This window comes from Salvelinus alpinus, chromosome 4 (assembly GCF_045679555.1).
Source record: "Salvelinus alpinus chromosome 4, SLU_Salpinus.1, whole genome shotgun sequence".
NCBI lineage: Eukaryota > Metazoa > Chordata > Actinopteri > Salmoniformes > Salmonidae > Salvelinus > Salvelinus alpinus.
This window is the reverse complement of record NC_092089.1, coordinates 3,566,757-3,582,769: the sequence shown is the minus strand read 5'-3', so window position 1 is coordinate 3,582,769 and position 16,013 is coordinate 3,566,757. Positions and strand designations below refer to the sequence as shown.

At 48.9% G+C, this 16,013-nt stretch overlaps 1 protein-coding gene across 3 annotated transcripts in view; it reads left to right on the top strand.

The window, feature by feature from the left end:
- LOC139572777 (ephrin-A4-like) overlaps window positions 1–16,013 on the top strand; it is a 70,325-nt gene that overhangs the window by 33,187 nt on the left and 21,125 nt on the right. The gene's annotated exons all lie outside the window — the stretch shown is intronic.

The following is a 16,013-nucleotide window of genomic DNA, read 5'->3' as shown; positions in this document are numbered from 1 at the left end:
TCCAACAATGCAGAGTTAAAGATACACAGTGAAATAGAGGGGGGACTGGGGGGAGATTTTAGAAGGCAGATGGGTAGGATAGGGAGGATGGTGGGGGGTCCCAGATGTCTGGGGGGGTTTAAGTCTGTTTGTATGTGTGGAGGAGACAGAGAGAGGACAGAGGCCTAAGCACTAGGTTAGACACAACATGCATGTCTGAGCTGCTTAGGCCACACTGGGTCTGTAATGAGGAAACCGACACTAAATCAGTTAATGCTGGATAAAGGAGTGAATGAGAGACAGTATAGAATTATATGAGATTCAACGTGGAGGGAAGGAGGCGTTAGTGCTGGGCCATGTATTCAATTAATTCCAATGTATGTTTTTGCGTGATATTCCAAATTCCTGTATCGCAAGAATCACGTGTTTATGTTTGTCCGCTTGGCCTAATGTTGTCGCTTTGTTCTCTTCTCCTTCGCGCCTTCTGTGCTGTGTGCACCTTCCCATTTACCCACACACCAAGCTCCTCCCCCACACACCAAGCTCCTCCCCCACACACCAAGCTCCTCCCCCACACACCAAGCTCCTCCCCCACACACCAAGCTCCTCCCCCACACACCAAGCTCCTCCCCCTGCCACTCACAACAACAAAGATGAGAGATCACGTTTCTCTCTGACAACTCGCTATTTGATTTTGAGGTTTGTTCCAACAGAATGGGTCATATGGAGACTGAAACACATTGAGACATTATTTTACTGTAATAGAGGAGTTAACCTTTTAACTAGACCCTTTTCTGTCTCAACTCCTCAAACTGCACTCAGAGCAGACGCTACTGAAACAGGAGTATCAATCAACACTGATTCTGGAAAATGAATGCTCAGTTTGTCGTGAGCGGGATTGCAGTACCACATACCACTAGCAGCATTTTAACAAAACACTGTTATACTAGCTGTCTAGTCTGTTTTATAAATGTGCAATAAGCATAAAACACAATTATATAAGGAATTGGCAACTCGTTGTCATTCTGAGAAATACGGTAGGCCACTTGATTTCAACATCTGACCAAAGTGGACAGGCTAGCATGCTGTTCAAACAGTTGGAGACGGACTAAAGGTTGTGTTCTTAACAATTTAACTGTATTACCTCATTAGCTAGCAAATATTTCCAAGTTGGCTAAACTTGAAATATAAAGATCAGCTGACTACACATTAACAGGTGTGCTTGTGCTTTAGAGATTGTTTGAGACCTGTGTTAATTTTCTAAAATGTCTTCTACCAGAAGTTTGTCATTATTAGTAAATGTGCATTATTCATGGTACCTGTAGGACATTGAGGGGAAAGAGGCCTCTTCCCCCCCCTCTTCCTCTCTCCCCTTTCTATGTCTTCTCATGGGCAGTGGTGCTCAATGTTCCTCTATTTCACTCAGTGATGGAAGGATGGCATGTGGAGAGATCGCTGGAGTGATGGAAGCCTTTATGTAGTAATGTTCTCACCCTTGTTGTTTCTCACTCCCTGCGTCCCCCTTTGTTGTTTCTCACTCCCTGCCTCCCCCTTTGTTGTTTCTCACTACCTGCCTCCCCCTTTGTTGTTTCTCACTCCCTACCTCCCACTTTGTTGTTTCTCACTCCCTACCTCCCACTTTGTTGTTTCTCACTCCTGCGTCTCACTTTGTTGTTTCTCACTCCCTGCCTCCCACTTTGTTGTTTCTCACTCCCTGCGTCCCCCTTTGTTGTTTCTCACTCCCTGCCTCCCACTTTGTTGTTTCTCACTCCCTGCCTCCCACTTTGTTGTTTCTCACTCCCTGCCTCCCACTGTTGTTTCTCACTCCCTGCCTCCCACTTTGTTGTTTCTCACTCCCTGCGTCCCCCTTTGTTGTTTCTCACTCCCTGCCTCCCACTTTGTTGTTTCTCACTCCCTGCCTCCCACTTTGTTGTTTCTCACTCCCTGCCCCCCACTTTGTTGTTTCTCACTCCCTGCCTCCCACTTTGTTGTTTCTCACTCCCTGCCTCCCCCTTTGTTGTTTCTCACTCCCTGCCTCCCCCTTTGTTGTTTCTCACTCCCTGCCTCCCCCTTTGTTGTTTCTCACTCCCTGCCTCCCACTTTGTTGTTTCTCACTCCCTGCCTCCCACTTTGTTGTTTCTCACTCCCTGCCTCCCCCTTTGTTGTTTCTCACTCCCTGCCTCCCACTTTGTTGTTTCTCACTCCCTGCGTCCCCCTTTGTTGTTTCTCACTCCCTGCTTCATTTCTTCTCTTCCTCTTTGATGGACTGCTTGAGGTCAAGGACGGTTTCATACACTTGAAGTAGAAGGACCCCTAACCACAGTTGTAGGATCAGATTTTCCCACCCCCAGTCCAACCCATATACATTTGGGGGAGGAATAATATCTGACCCTGTACCAGTGGTTCAGGGCATTATCTGCTCTGGACAACACAGAGAAACTGTGTGTTGCTCTTTTGTGTTCTGTCATTGACATGTTGCTACACACCACTACAGAATTCCTCTGAGTTGCGGTGTTATTCCATGGTAATGATGACTACCTGTTATGTTTTGGAACTCAGTAGAAATCTGGGAAATCATTGTGCAACCAACTTCCTGTATTATTGTTACAGCATGCTAGACAGACTTTCGTAGAGAGTTGTTACGACATCATGCTACGCCCAACCAAGATAGTGGTGTGGCTGCATGCTATGCCCAACCAAGATAGTGGTGTGGCTGCATGCTATGCCCAACCAAGATAGTGGTGTGGCTGCATGCTATGCCCAACCAAGATAGTGGTGTGGCTACATGCTATGCCCAACCAAGATAGTGGTGTGGCTAAATGCTATGCCCAACCAAGATAGTGGTGTGGCTGCATGCTATGCCCAACCAAGATAGTGGTGTGGCTGCATGCTATGCCCAACCAAGATAGTGGTGTGGCTACATGCTATGCCCAACCAAGATAGTGGTGTGGCTACATGCTATGCCCAACCAAGATAGTGGTGTGGCTGCATGCTATGCCCAACCAAGATAGTGGTGTGGCTGCATGCTATGCTCAACCAAGATAGTGGTGTGGCTACATGCTATGCCCAACCAAGATAGTGGTGTGGCTGCATGCTATGCCCAACCAAGATAGTGGTGTGGCTGCATGCTATGCCCAACCAAGATAGTGGTGTGGCTACATGCTATGCCCAACCAAGATAGTGGTGTGGCTACATGCTATGCCCAACCAAGATAGTGGTGTGGCTACATGCTATGCCCAACCAAGATAGTGGTGTGGCTACATGCTATGCCCAACCAAGATAGTGGTGTGGCTACATGCTATGCCCAACCAAGATAGTGGTGTGGCTACATGCTATGCCCAACCAAGATAGTGGTGTGGCTACATGCTATGCCCAACCAAGATAGTGGTGTGGCTACATGCTATGCTCAACCAAGATAGTGGTGTGGCTGTATGCTATGCTCAACCAAGATAGTGGTGTGGCTGCATGCTATGCCCAACCAAGATAGTGGTGTGGCTGCATGCTATGCCCAACCAAGATAGTGGTGTGGCTGCATGCTATGCCCAACCAAGATAGTGGTGTGGCTACATGCTATGCCCAACCAAGATAGTGGTGTGGCTACATGCTATGCCCAACCAAGATAGTGGTGTGGCTGCATGCTATGCCCAACCAAGATAGTGGTGTGGCTACATGCTATGCCCAACCAAGATAGTGGTGTGGCTGCATGCTATGCCCAACCAAGATAGTGGTGTGGCTACATGCTATGCCCAACCAAGATAGTGGTGTGGCTACATGCTATGCCCAACCAAGATAGTGGTGTGGCTACATGCTATGCCCAACCAAGATAGTGGTGTGGCTGCATGCTATGCTCAACCAAGATAGTGGTGTGGCTGCATGCTATGCCCAACCAAGATAGTGGTGTGGCTGCATGCTATGCCCAACCAAGATAGTGGTGTGGCTGCATGCTATGCCCAACCAAGATAGTGGTGTGGCTGCATGCTATGCCCAACCAAGATAGTGGTGTGGCTGCATGCTATTCCCAACCAAGATAGTGGTGTGGCTACATGCTATGCCCAACCAATATAGTGGTGTGGCTACATGCTATGCCCAACCAAGATAGTGGTGTGGCTGCATGCTATGCCCAACCAAGATAGTGGTGTGGCTGCATGCTATGCCCAACCAAGATAGTGGTGTGGCTGCATGCTATGCCCAACCAAGATAGTGGTGTGGCTACATGCTATGCCCAACCAAGATAGTGGTGTGGCTACATGCTATGCCCAACCAAGATAGTGGTGTGGCTGCATGCTATGCCCAACCAAGATAGTGGTGTGGCTGCATGCTATGCCCAACCAAGATAGTGGTGTGGCTGCATGCTATGCCCAACCAAGATAGTGGTGTGGCTGCATGCTATGCCCAACCAAGATAGTGGTGTGGCTACATGCTATGCCCAACCAAGATAGTGGTGTGGCTACATGCTATGCTCAACCAAGATAGTGGTGTGGCTACATGCTATGCCCAACCAAGATAGTGGTGTGGCTACATGCTATGCCCAACCAAGATAGTGGTGTGGCTGCATGCTATGCTCAACCAAGATAGTGGTGTGGCTACATGCTATGCTCAACCAAGATAGTGGTGTGGAGAAGTGTTGCAATGCCTTTTGCAACACTATAGCCAGAACCTCTCTTGTGTCCAACCAACCCAGTCTTCTAGCAGAGAATGGAATAGTGGAGTGGCCAGTCATCATGATGCTCTTAGAGGTCACGGCCAATGCAGGACAAAAAGTTGGGACTTTGATCGACCTGGCATCAGATACAAACTATATAACTCATGATGCAGCTGATCGTTTGAACCTTAGAAGTGAAGCCATAACCCTTGTTGTCCATGGTGTGGGAGGAATGAAAGTTCAAGTCACCACAAAACGGTACCTCCTAAAGATCCGGGTCCGCACAGAGCAAGGCAATGTCAGATCCCACCAACTCCTCTGCTATGGTTTGGATAGCATTGCAGAGATTCACAAACATGTGACAGCCAAAAGACTCCAAAAATTCTTTCCAGATGTCCCCCAAAATGAACTTGTTAGACCAAGACAGATACAGCTTTTGATAAGCCATAATGAAGGGCGACTGGTCCCACAGAAAATACGCACCGTTGGGGACCTTGTACTATGGGATGGGCCATTGGGAAAGACAATTGCAGGGACACACCCTGGTCTGTTTGAAGAGGCTACAGTTACAGCACACCAGTCCAGAGCGCACTTCGCCAGATCCATGAGAACAGCAGCATTGATGTATGAAGAACATATCTGCGCCAAACCTACCATCAAGTCTTCTTATTCTGCTATTTCCCCTCGGGATTTTGTTGAGTGGTGGAGATGGGATAGCATTGGCGCCCCCTGCACCCCAAAATGTGGAGGATGTCGCTGCGGCAGTTGTCAACTTGGTGGCAAAGAAATTACTCTGGCTGAAGAAAGGGAGCTGGAAGTTGTTAAGGATGGCCTGACTTATGTTGGTGCTGATGACCACAGTGATAGTCCACACTGGCATGCAAGGTATCCATGGCTCATTGACCCATCTACATTGCCAAACAACATAAAAGCAGTGGAGACAACCTTTCTCAGAACAGAGAGACAGCTCGCCAAAGAACCGCAGTGGAAAAAAGCCTATGGTGCTCAAGTCCACGAAATGGTTGACCGCCGGGCTGCAAGAAAGCTGACCAAAGAGGATCTAACCAACTGGAATGGACCTGTCTGGTATATTAGTCATCTTATCGCACCCAACCCCCACTCTGTTACAACTCCGGTAAGACTTGTCTGGAACAGCAGTCAGAAGTACAAAGGCCAAAGTCTCAATGACCTTCTGATGAAAGGCCCTGACGTTCTCAATCCGATTCGAGCTGTCCTCCTCAAGTTCCGCCAAGGCTCCTACGCCGCTCTAGGAGACGTCAGAAAAATGTACAATTCTGTGTGGCTCGAGGAGAGGGAAGTCCATCTACACCGGTTCTTGTGGCGGGATTCAGAGGGCGATGAGGTGGAACAATACGCCATAACCAGAGTGAATATCGGGGACAAGCCAGCAGGGTGCATAGCACAACTGGCCATGAGGGAGACGGCTAACCTGCCTCAATTCAGCCACCTCACAGATGAATGCCAAGTATTACATGAGCACAGCTACGTCGATGACATCTTGACATCCCACAACTGCCGTGAAAAACTCGAAGTCATCACAAAGAATGTGGAACTGATTCTAAAAGCAGGAGGGTTTGCACTGAAGCCTTGGGTCTTCTCATGCCAAAATAAAGGAGAAAGAGAAAAGGCATCACCAAATGTTGTTGTCCTGCCAAATCAGCTTAAGGAAAAAGACAACAAGGCGCTCGGTCTCGGCTACATTGTGGATGAAGACATGTTGCATGTCATGGTGAGGGTCAACTTCTCCAGGAGGAAGAAAAAGATGAGACTTGGGCAAGACTTACTGCTAGAAGAAGTACGAGCACAGACACCAGACCCGCTGACAAGACGTGAACTGCTGAGTCAAGTTGCTGGTTTGTACGACCCAGTTGGCCTGACAACGCCATCAAAGCAAAGAGGGGCTATCTTGGTCCGAAGGGCATTCCAAGAGGCAAAACCAAAGTGCAGCATGGTCAAGGACACATGGGACCTTCCCCTGTCGGATGAGCTCCGCAAAGATGCAATTGGAATTTTTGAGGAGTACGTCCAGCTAAGCAAAGTAATGTTCCCAAGAGCTCTTACTCCACCAAAGGCAACAACTGAACCAGTCGCTGTCACTTTTTCAGATGGCAGTGAAAGCTCCTATGGTGCTGTCCTCTACCTGCGGTGGAACTGCAACAAACAATTAACAATTCGACTAGTGGAGTCAAAAGCAAAGCTGACACCACTTGACCAGAAGGGGGATGCAGTCAAAGCGGAACTTTGCGGTGCAGTCTTTGCAAGCCGCCTGAAAAAGTACTTTGAACAGCATACCCAGATCCAGATAAAAAGGTGGTACCATTTGTTAGACAGTCAGACTGTTCTTGGAGCTATCCAGCGTGAAAGCTATGGATTTCAGACTTTCTTCGCTAATAGAATTGGAGAGATCCAAGAGAGCACACGGCTACAGGACTGGTGGTGGATCCCTGGACCACTCAACATAGCCGACATTATCACTCGAGGAGCTGGGCCAAAGGAACTTGATGCCCATTCAGAGTGGCAGCAAGGGCCAGAGTTTCTATATCTTCCAGAGAGCGAGTGGCCAATTATGTCGTCAAAAGATGTGTCTGTGACAGCTCGAGAGAGCATTAACAATATGCAAAAGAAGTCATTTGTGGCAGCACTCACCAGAGCCCAAGCGAAAAGAAGTCTTCCAAGTCTTGTGGGACGATTTCCTGCTGGTGCAGCTGTCCTAAACTTGGTGGATGAGAGGCGCTTTAGTAGCCTAAAGTGTCTAATCAAGACTGTTGCTTTTATCTGGAGAGCCGCCAAAAAGTTTAGATCTGCAACAAAGTCCATCGAGACCCCAAAGTGGGAGGCGATTCCCACAAAAGGAGTTATCACCGCCACAGAACGTCAAGAGGCAATAAGAGACATCTATCTTGCTGCTCAAGAGGGGGTGACGTTCCCAACTACCACTACGGACCGCTTGGTTGTGTACAGAGAGCCAGAATCTGGGTTACTAGTCTGCGGTGGGAGAATCCATGGCTTCAGGGAGGATGGCGCTGCAGTTCCCCTTCTGCCTTTCAATGCATGGGTCTCTACTTTATTGGCACGGGAGGCGCACGATGAGGGTCATGAAGGTGTGGCTGCAACCCTGCTGAAAATGAGGAGGAAAGCCTGGGTCATCCAAGGAAGAAAAATTTCCCAAAAAGTAGTGGATAACTGCCTTTTCTGCAAAAAGTCAAGAGCAAGAAGGTGCGAACAGGTAATGGCTGACTTACCTGCTGAAAGAGCCACACCTGCAGCTCCGTTCGAGTTCACTACAGTCGACCTCTTCGGACCGTACCTTGTCAAAGATGACATCAAGAAACGGGTCTCAATGAAAGTGTGGGGTGTCGTCTTCAGCTGTATGGCCAGCAGGGCAATTCATGCAGACCTGGTCAACACAATGTCGACAGAGAGCTTCTTGATGGCTTACCAACGCTTTACTGCAATTAGAGGGCACCCAAGAAAGATCTGGTCTGACCCGGGGACAAACTTCATCGGCGCCAAACCTGTCCTAAGAGAGCTGTACCAGTTCCTGGATGCTCAGAATAGAACTTCAATAGAAGAGATGTCGGCTCAAAAAGGTACCAAATGGGAGTGGACAATTCACCCTGCTGACTCACCTCACCGCAATGGGGCTGCTGAAGCCGCTGTTCGCATTCTCAAGAAGGCACTGCAGAGCCTGGGCAACAACACTGGCCTTAGCTACAGCGAGCTTCAGACAACACTACAACTTGCTGCAAACCTTGCCAACGAATGCCCAATAGATGCCAGGGTGCAGAGCCATGAAGAAAGCGTGCAGTATGTGTCACCCAACACACTTCTCCTGGGCCGAGCCTCTCCAAGCGGTGAGATCAGAACATTTGACTTTGCGAACTACCCTTACAAGAGACTCAGAGAGATGCAGAACCAGGTCAACAAGTTCTGGAGGTCTTGGAGCCAGCTTGCCGGCCCAAACTTATTTCTGAGAAGTAAATGGCACACTTCATATCGCAACGTTGCTGTCGGAGATATTGTCTGGTTGTGTGACCAAAATGCAGTGAGGGGCCAATTCAAGCTAGGACGGGTGGTGAGCGTTAATCCAGATGCTAAGGGCATTGTTCGAGACGTGAACGTCAAAGTGGTCCAAAGCTCCTGCCTTCCTGTCACAAAACCCGCACTAAACCGGCCATCGGCCAAAGTCCTGAAAGAAGCTACGCAAACCACAGTCCTGCACAGAGATGTTCGACGCCTGGTTGTCTTGCTACCAGTTGAGGATCAAACTCGGAGCTGACCGGCAGTATGTAGGTGCTGATTTACGATCATTCCATCGGTTCCCGTGGGAAGATTGAGTGGGAGGTGTGCTGACAAACTGCCTGGGAGCTCCTCAGTGGTGAAACTCCTCCTCCTTCAATCAGTGGTGAACCAGGTGGAACAAATCTTCCAGGCAATCTGGGCGTGCCAGCACCTGGCTCTGCTGTTGTCTTTAGACCGCAGTGAAAGGAGCATTTATAACACCACAAGACCAAGGAAACTTCATCTTTGTGATCAAGGTGACTGTGCAAGTCCAAGCCCTCCACAAAACTGTGAAAGACAGCCGGTAAGCGCCATATTAGCCATGCTTGGCAATACTAACTTAAGCAGTGCACTGCTAATGATACTCTGGAAAACACAGACTCTTAACTCTTAACTTTGATAGGACTTTTGCAGTGGTATTTATAACTTCAAATGTTGTTTGTGGGGTATAAAGGAAAAGTAAGAAGAGCCAAATTCATTGTTGACAAAGAACTTGTTTGAAATGGTTAAAAGTAATTTAAACTTTGTAGAAATCTTAGTAAACCAAGTTCTTAATTCAGTAACAAATGTATAGTCTAAAAAATCTTTGGCTAAAAAATGTAAGATTTGTCTGCTTAAAACTACTGATTTGAAAATAAATGTAATTTTTTACTACTAAAAATATTTTGAATGTATTTGGCTAAAATGCAAATTTAGAGAAAATATACAGATTCTGCTCATTTGATTAAAAATGGTGGGTTTCTATTTTGGGAAACATTTGCTTAAAAGTGGAAACCTTGTGTTTTATGGTGGCAGAAATGTGTTTATCTGGGGTGAATGTGGATAATTTTGTGTTTGATTGGGCTGTCAACTCATAGTAACTTGTATTTGTCATCTCTTTTTTTTTTTTGAGGTTTTTCACCTGTTTACTGCCAACCAAAGAATGGTAAATAAAAGACAAACAACTGATTCCATGGCTGTTTATTGAGTGAAATCCAGTTAAAATCTTCATGTGGAGGGACTGTCCTTTTCAAGTGGGGAATTGCACAAGAAAGAGGTCAAAACTTGACAGTGTGGCTGCATGCTATGCCCAACCAAGATAGTGGTGTGGCTGCATGCTATGCTCAACCAAGATAGTGTTGTGGCTGCATGCTATGCTCAACCAAGGAAGAGTTTGGGCTCCACCGAGCCTTACAACCTCTCCACAGTCACGACAACAGCCCCCCCCGAGCCTTACAACCTCTCCACAGTCACGACAACAGCCCCCACCGAGCCTTACAACCTCTCCACAGTCACGACAACAGCCCCACCGGTCACTCCACAGACCATTCAAGAACTCTCTTCTCCCCTTCTCTCTTCTCCCCTTCTCTCTTCTCCCCTTCTCTCTTCTACCCTTCTACCCTTCTACTCTTTTACCCTTCTCTCTTCTACCCTTCTCTCTTCTACCCTTCTCTCTTATACCCTTCTCTCTTCTACTCTTCTACCCTTCTACCCTTCTCTCTGCTACCCTTCTCTCTGCTACCCTTCTACCCTTCTCTCTTCTTTCTCTTCTACCCTTCTCTCTTCTACCCTTCTCTCTTCTACCCTTCTCTCTTCTACCCTTCTCTCTTGTCCTGTCCTAGTAGTTCAGTGTACTTCTACACTGTTCTCCTATGTAATAGGAGGTGTATAATATTTAATATTATCATTTTTGCCATTTAGTGTACTTTGGTACTTGGTGTGTAGTAGCACAACTTAACTTTTGTCATGTACTTGGTATGCACAGTATGCACTTTGTATGCACAGTAGTAAAGTGTGGTTATATTCAGTATGCGTGTTGTGTAGTTGACAGTAGTATGTAGAGTAAGTGTTCTGTATTCCAGGGTGACTGTCTGCTGAGGGATTGTTGCTTGTTTAATAATTCTCTCAAATAAAGGATCAAAGGTCCCTGCCACAGTCAACCTCCTGCATTTCGTTACAACTACACACACACAGAAAACACACACACATACTGTACACTCCTAATCCTCACACACACTCATCAGTAATACCATCCGCTATGGTTTGATTCAGTTGGGAGATGTTGTAGTTAATTGGATATACTTTACATTGCTGTATTATTGAAGCACTCACCATGTGGGTTGTTGTTATCTTCCGTAGTGAGAATGGATTAGTTTCATAGAGTTAACACAGCACAGTCGTCCTGACTCCACAACCGTCTTCCTGGACTACACACTACACCAACAACAGAACACACACCTAGCGTCAGGTAGAAGGCTGGACGTGGGCTGTCTGACATCACATTCCCCTAGTCCTCCTCTCTCTACTGTCTGTTTCTGTGTTCCTACAATATCATGGTTTTATCCCCTGGCCCCTGTCTCTGTCACTGTGTGTGTGTGTGTGTGTGTGTGTGTGTTCTACACTGCCCTGTATTTGATTCTCTTCCTGTATCACTTTGTTCTCTCACTGATTGGCTGCTCTTACATTCTACTCTGTGACACTGTTCTACAGCACTTCCATGATTCTCTGTGCTGTCACAGCTCCCCTGGCTCGCAGCTGGCGCAGAGCATCCTGGGTATAATTGGGGTGTACCACCTCCAAGGTCTGGAGGGGTGGGTGGGGGGGATGAGATATCGAGGGGGTGAAGGAAGGAAAGGTTGACAGTGTTTGACACCTTTTGGCAGACAACCTCTCTGTAATTACCAGGGCAGACATCATCTGAGCTGAGGATAGAGGAGGATGGAGGGACACGTGAGAGGAAGAGTCTGAGATGAGGATAGAGGAGGATGGAGGGACACGTGAGAGGAAGAGTCTGAGATGAGGATAGAGGAGGATGGAGGGACACGTGAGAGGAAGAGTCTGAGATGAGGATAGAGGAGGATGGAGGGACACGTGAGAGGAAGAGTCTGAGATGAGGATAGAGGAGGATGGAGGGACACGTGAGAGGAAGAGTCTGAGATGAGGATAGAGGAGGATGGAGGGACACGTGAGAGGAAGAGTCTGAGCTGAGGGTAGAGGAGGATGGAGGGACACGTGAGAGGAAGAGTCTGAGATGAGGATAGAGGAGGATGGAGGGACACGTGAGAGGAAGAGTCTGAGATGAGGGTAGAGGAGGATGGAGGGACACGTGAGAGGAAGAGTCTGAGATGAGGGTAGAGGAGGATGGAGGGACACGTGAGAGGAAGAGTCTGAGCTGAGGGTAGAGGAGGATGGAGGGACACGTGAGAGGAAGAGTGAGATGAGGATAGAGGAGGATGGAGGGACACGTGAGAGGAAGAGTCTGAGATGAGGATAGAGGAGGATGGAGGGACACGTGAGAGGAAGAGTCTGAGCTGAGGGTAGAGGAGGATGGAGGGACACGTGAGAGGAAGAGTCTGAGCTGAGGATAGAGGAGGATGGAGGGACACGTGAGAGGAAGAGTCTGAGATGAGGATAGAGGAGGATGGAGGGACACGTGAGAGGAAGAGTCTGAGATGAGGATAGAGGAGGATGGAGGGACACGTGAGAGGAAGAGTCTGAGCTGAGGATAGAGGAGGATGGAGGGACACGTGAGAGGAAGAGTCTGAGATGAGGATAGAGGAGGATGGAGGGACACGTGAGAGGAAGAGTCTGAGATGAGGGGATGAGGAGAAGAGAGAAACAACGATGGAATGGGAAAGAGTGATTGATATGCAAAGGGGGGAGAGAAGGGGGGGAGGAAGAGGAGAAAGAGGAGAGGTAGTTTGACGAGACTTGTGTGCAGCTTTAGACAGGAGAGGAGGCATGGTGACTGACACTCACTACAGGTGGTACACCACTATGTAAACACACTGCTGTCACTGCCTGCACACACACCCCCCTGCAGTACGCCAAAGTAAACATACCGCTGTGTGTGGTGGAGAGCCGATACAGGTAATAGAGCTATGCATCGTGACCTGAGGGGTTGAACACAAACACACAGGGGATCAATACTGTGTGTGTCTGTCCTGTTTGAGTAGCCCAGATCGATGGGCCCCGTCTTGTAGATTGATCACTAATACTCTGCGGCATTTATTGATTAGGACACAATTTCCCTAGTTAAAAAAAATTCACGTTAGCAGGCAATATTAACTAAATATGCAGGTTTAAAAATATATACTTGTGTATTGATTTTAAGAAAGGCATTGATGTTTATGGTTAGGTACACATTGGTGCAATGACAGTGCTTTTTTTGCGAATGCGCTTGTTAAATTTTACATTTACATTTACATTTAAGTCATTTAGCAGACGCTCTTATCCAGAGCGACTTACAAATTGGTGCATTCACCTTATGATATCCAGTGGAACAACCACTTTAAAATAGTGCATCTAACTCTTTTAAGGGGGAGGGGGGGGTTAGAAGGATTACTTTATCCTATCCTAGGTATTCCTTAAAGAGGTGGGGTTTCAGGTGTCTCCGGAAGGTGGTGATTGACTCCGCTGACCTGGCGTCGTGAGGGAGTTTGTTCCACCATTGGGGTGCCAGAGCAGCGAACAGTTTTGACTGGGCTGAGCGGGAACTGTACTTCCTCAGAGGTAGGGAGGCGAGCAGGCCAGAGGTGGATGAACGCAGTGCCCTTGTTTGGGTGTAGGGCCTGATCAGAGCCTGAAGGTACGGAGGTGCCGTTCCCCTCACAGCTCCGTAGGCAAGCACCATGGTCTTGTAGCGGATGCGAGCTTCGGCACCTCTCTACTAACGGTGAAGTCTACGGCACCTCTCTACTAGCGGTGAAGTCTACGGCACCTCTCTACTAGCGGTGAAGTCTACGGCACCTCTCTACTAGCGGTGAAGTCTACGGCACCTCTCTACTAGCGGTGAAGTCTACGGCACCTCTCTACTAGCGGTGAAGTCTACGGCACCTCTCTACTAACGGTGAAGTCTACGGCACTTCTACTAACGGTGAAGTCTACGGCACCTCTCCACTAGCGGTGAAGTCTACGGCACCTCTCTACTAGCGGTGAAGTCTACGGCGCCTCTCTGCTAACAGCGCCGAGGACTACGGCGTCTCTCTGCTAACAGCGCCGAGGACTACGGCGCCTCTCTGCTAACAGCGCCGAGGACCACGGCGCCTCTCTGCTAACAGCGCCGAGGACTACGGCGCCTCTCTGCTAACAGCGCCGAGAACTACGGCGTCTCTCTGCTAACAGCGCCGAGGACCACGGCGTCTCTCAGCTAACGCTGAGGACTACGGCGTCTCTCTGCTAACGCTGAGGACCACGGCGCCTCTCTGCTAACAGAGCTGAGGACTACGGCGCCTCTCTGCTAACGCTGAGGACTACGGCGCCTCTCTGCAAACGCTGAGGACTACGGCGCCTCTCTGCTAACGCTGAGGACTACGGCGCCTCTCTGCTAACGCTGAGGACTACGGCGCCTCTCTGCTAACGCCGAGGACTACGGCGCCTCTCTGCTAACGCCGAGGACTACGGCGCCTCTCTGCTAACGCCGAGGACTACGGCGCCTCTCTGCTAACGCCGAGGACTACGGCGCCTCTCTGCTAACGCCGAGGACTACGGCGCCTCTCTGCTAACGCCGAGGACTACGGCGCCTCTCTGCTAACGCCGAGGACTACGGCGCCTCTCTGCTAACGCCGAGGACTACGGCGCCTCTCTGCTAACGCCGAGGACTACGGCGCCTCTCTGCTAACGCCGAGGACTACGGCGCCTCTCTGCTAACGCCGAGGACTACGGCGCCTCTCTGCTAACGCCGAGGACTACGGCGCCTCTCTGCTAACGCCGAGGACTACGGCGCCTCTCTGCTAACGCCGAGGACTACGGCGCCTCTCTGCTAACGCCGAGGACTACGGCGCCTCTCTGCTAACAGCGCCGAGGACTACGGCGTCTCTCTGCTAACAGCGTCGAGGACTACGGCGCCTCTCTGCTAACAGCGTCGAGGACTACGGCGCCTCTCTGCTAACAGCGTCGAGGACTACGGCGCCTCTCTGCTAACAGCGTCGAGGACTACGGCGCCTCTCTGCTAACAGCGTCGAGGACTACGGCGCCTCTCTGCTAACAGCGTCGAGGACTACGGCGCCTCTCTGCTAACAGCGTCGAGGACTACGGCGCCTCTCTGCTAACTAGGTTTTCTGACATGTTTCAAATATATTGGTCCACTTTTAGCATGCAGTTTTCCCCAACCCAGCTCCAGCTCACCTGTTTCAACCAATCAACTAATCATCTAAGTCCTTTATTAGTTAAACCAGGTGTGTGAATACTAGGCTGGAACTATAGTCTGCACACCCTGCAGCTCGCTGCAACCAGGGTGGGTGATCAGTGACCTAGGCTTTTGACTGGATATGGGGCCTGTATTACACATGGGAAATGGAAATCCTTCCTAAAACACATACTGCTCACACCGTAACCATTTTCTGTCCTCTCTCTCTCTCTCTCTCCGTTAATCCTTCTTACTCTCTCCTCTTTGTGTCCTCTCTCTGTGTTCATTTAATTTCCTCTGTTCTCTCTCTTTCTGATGCCCCAGTCATTTTGGGGCTCTTCTCTGTCCACCCACTTAACTTGAGACCCCCCCCTCTCTCTCTCCATGCTATTCTTTCTCCTTTTCCCCCTCCACTGACTCCTTGCACTTGTCCTCTCTCCCGCCCCTCCCTCGCTCTGTCGCTCCCCTATAAAGACTCCCACTGACGGACCTGAACTTGCCGCCCGAGACACACATCCTGTCTTTTATTTCTCTTTTTCTCCCTCTTTCTTTCTCTGCCCCCCTCACCCCCCTCATGTGCTCAGTGTGGAGTGGAGACCAATTAAAGTCCATCTCCTCCTCTCTTTCTCAACCTCATGCTCTCTCTACTGTACCTCGCTCACTCTTGATCTCTTTCTCATATTCTATTCAAGGGGTTTTATTGTCATGGGAAACATATGTTTACATTGCCAAAGCAAGTGAAATAGATGATAAACAATTTAAAAAATTAACAGTAAACATTACACTTACATGGCACCCAAACCGGCTGCGCGCGTGCGCCATCGTGCGCTATCGTGCATAAATGTATTTTGTCCCCCCACACCAAACATGATCACGACACGCAGGTTAAAATATCAAAACAAACTCTGAACCAATTACATTAATTTGGGGACAGGTCGAAAAGCATTAAACATGTATGGCAATTTAGCTAGCTAGCTTGCACTT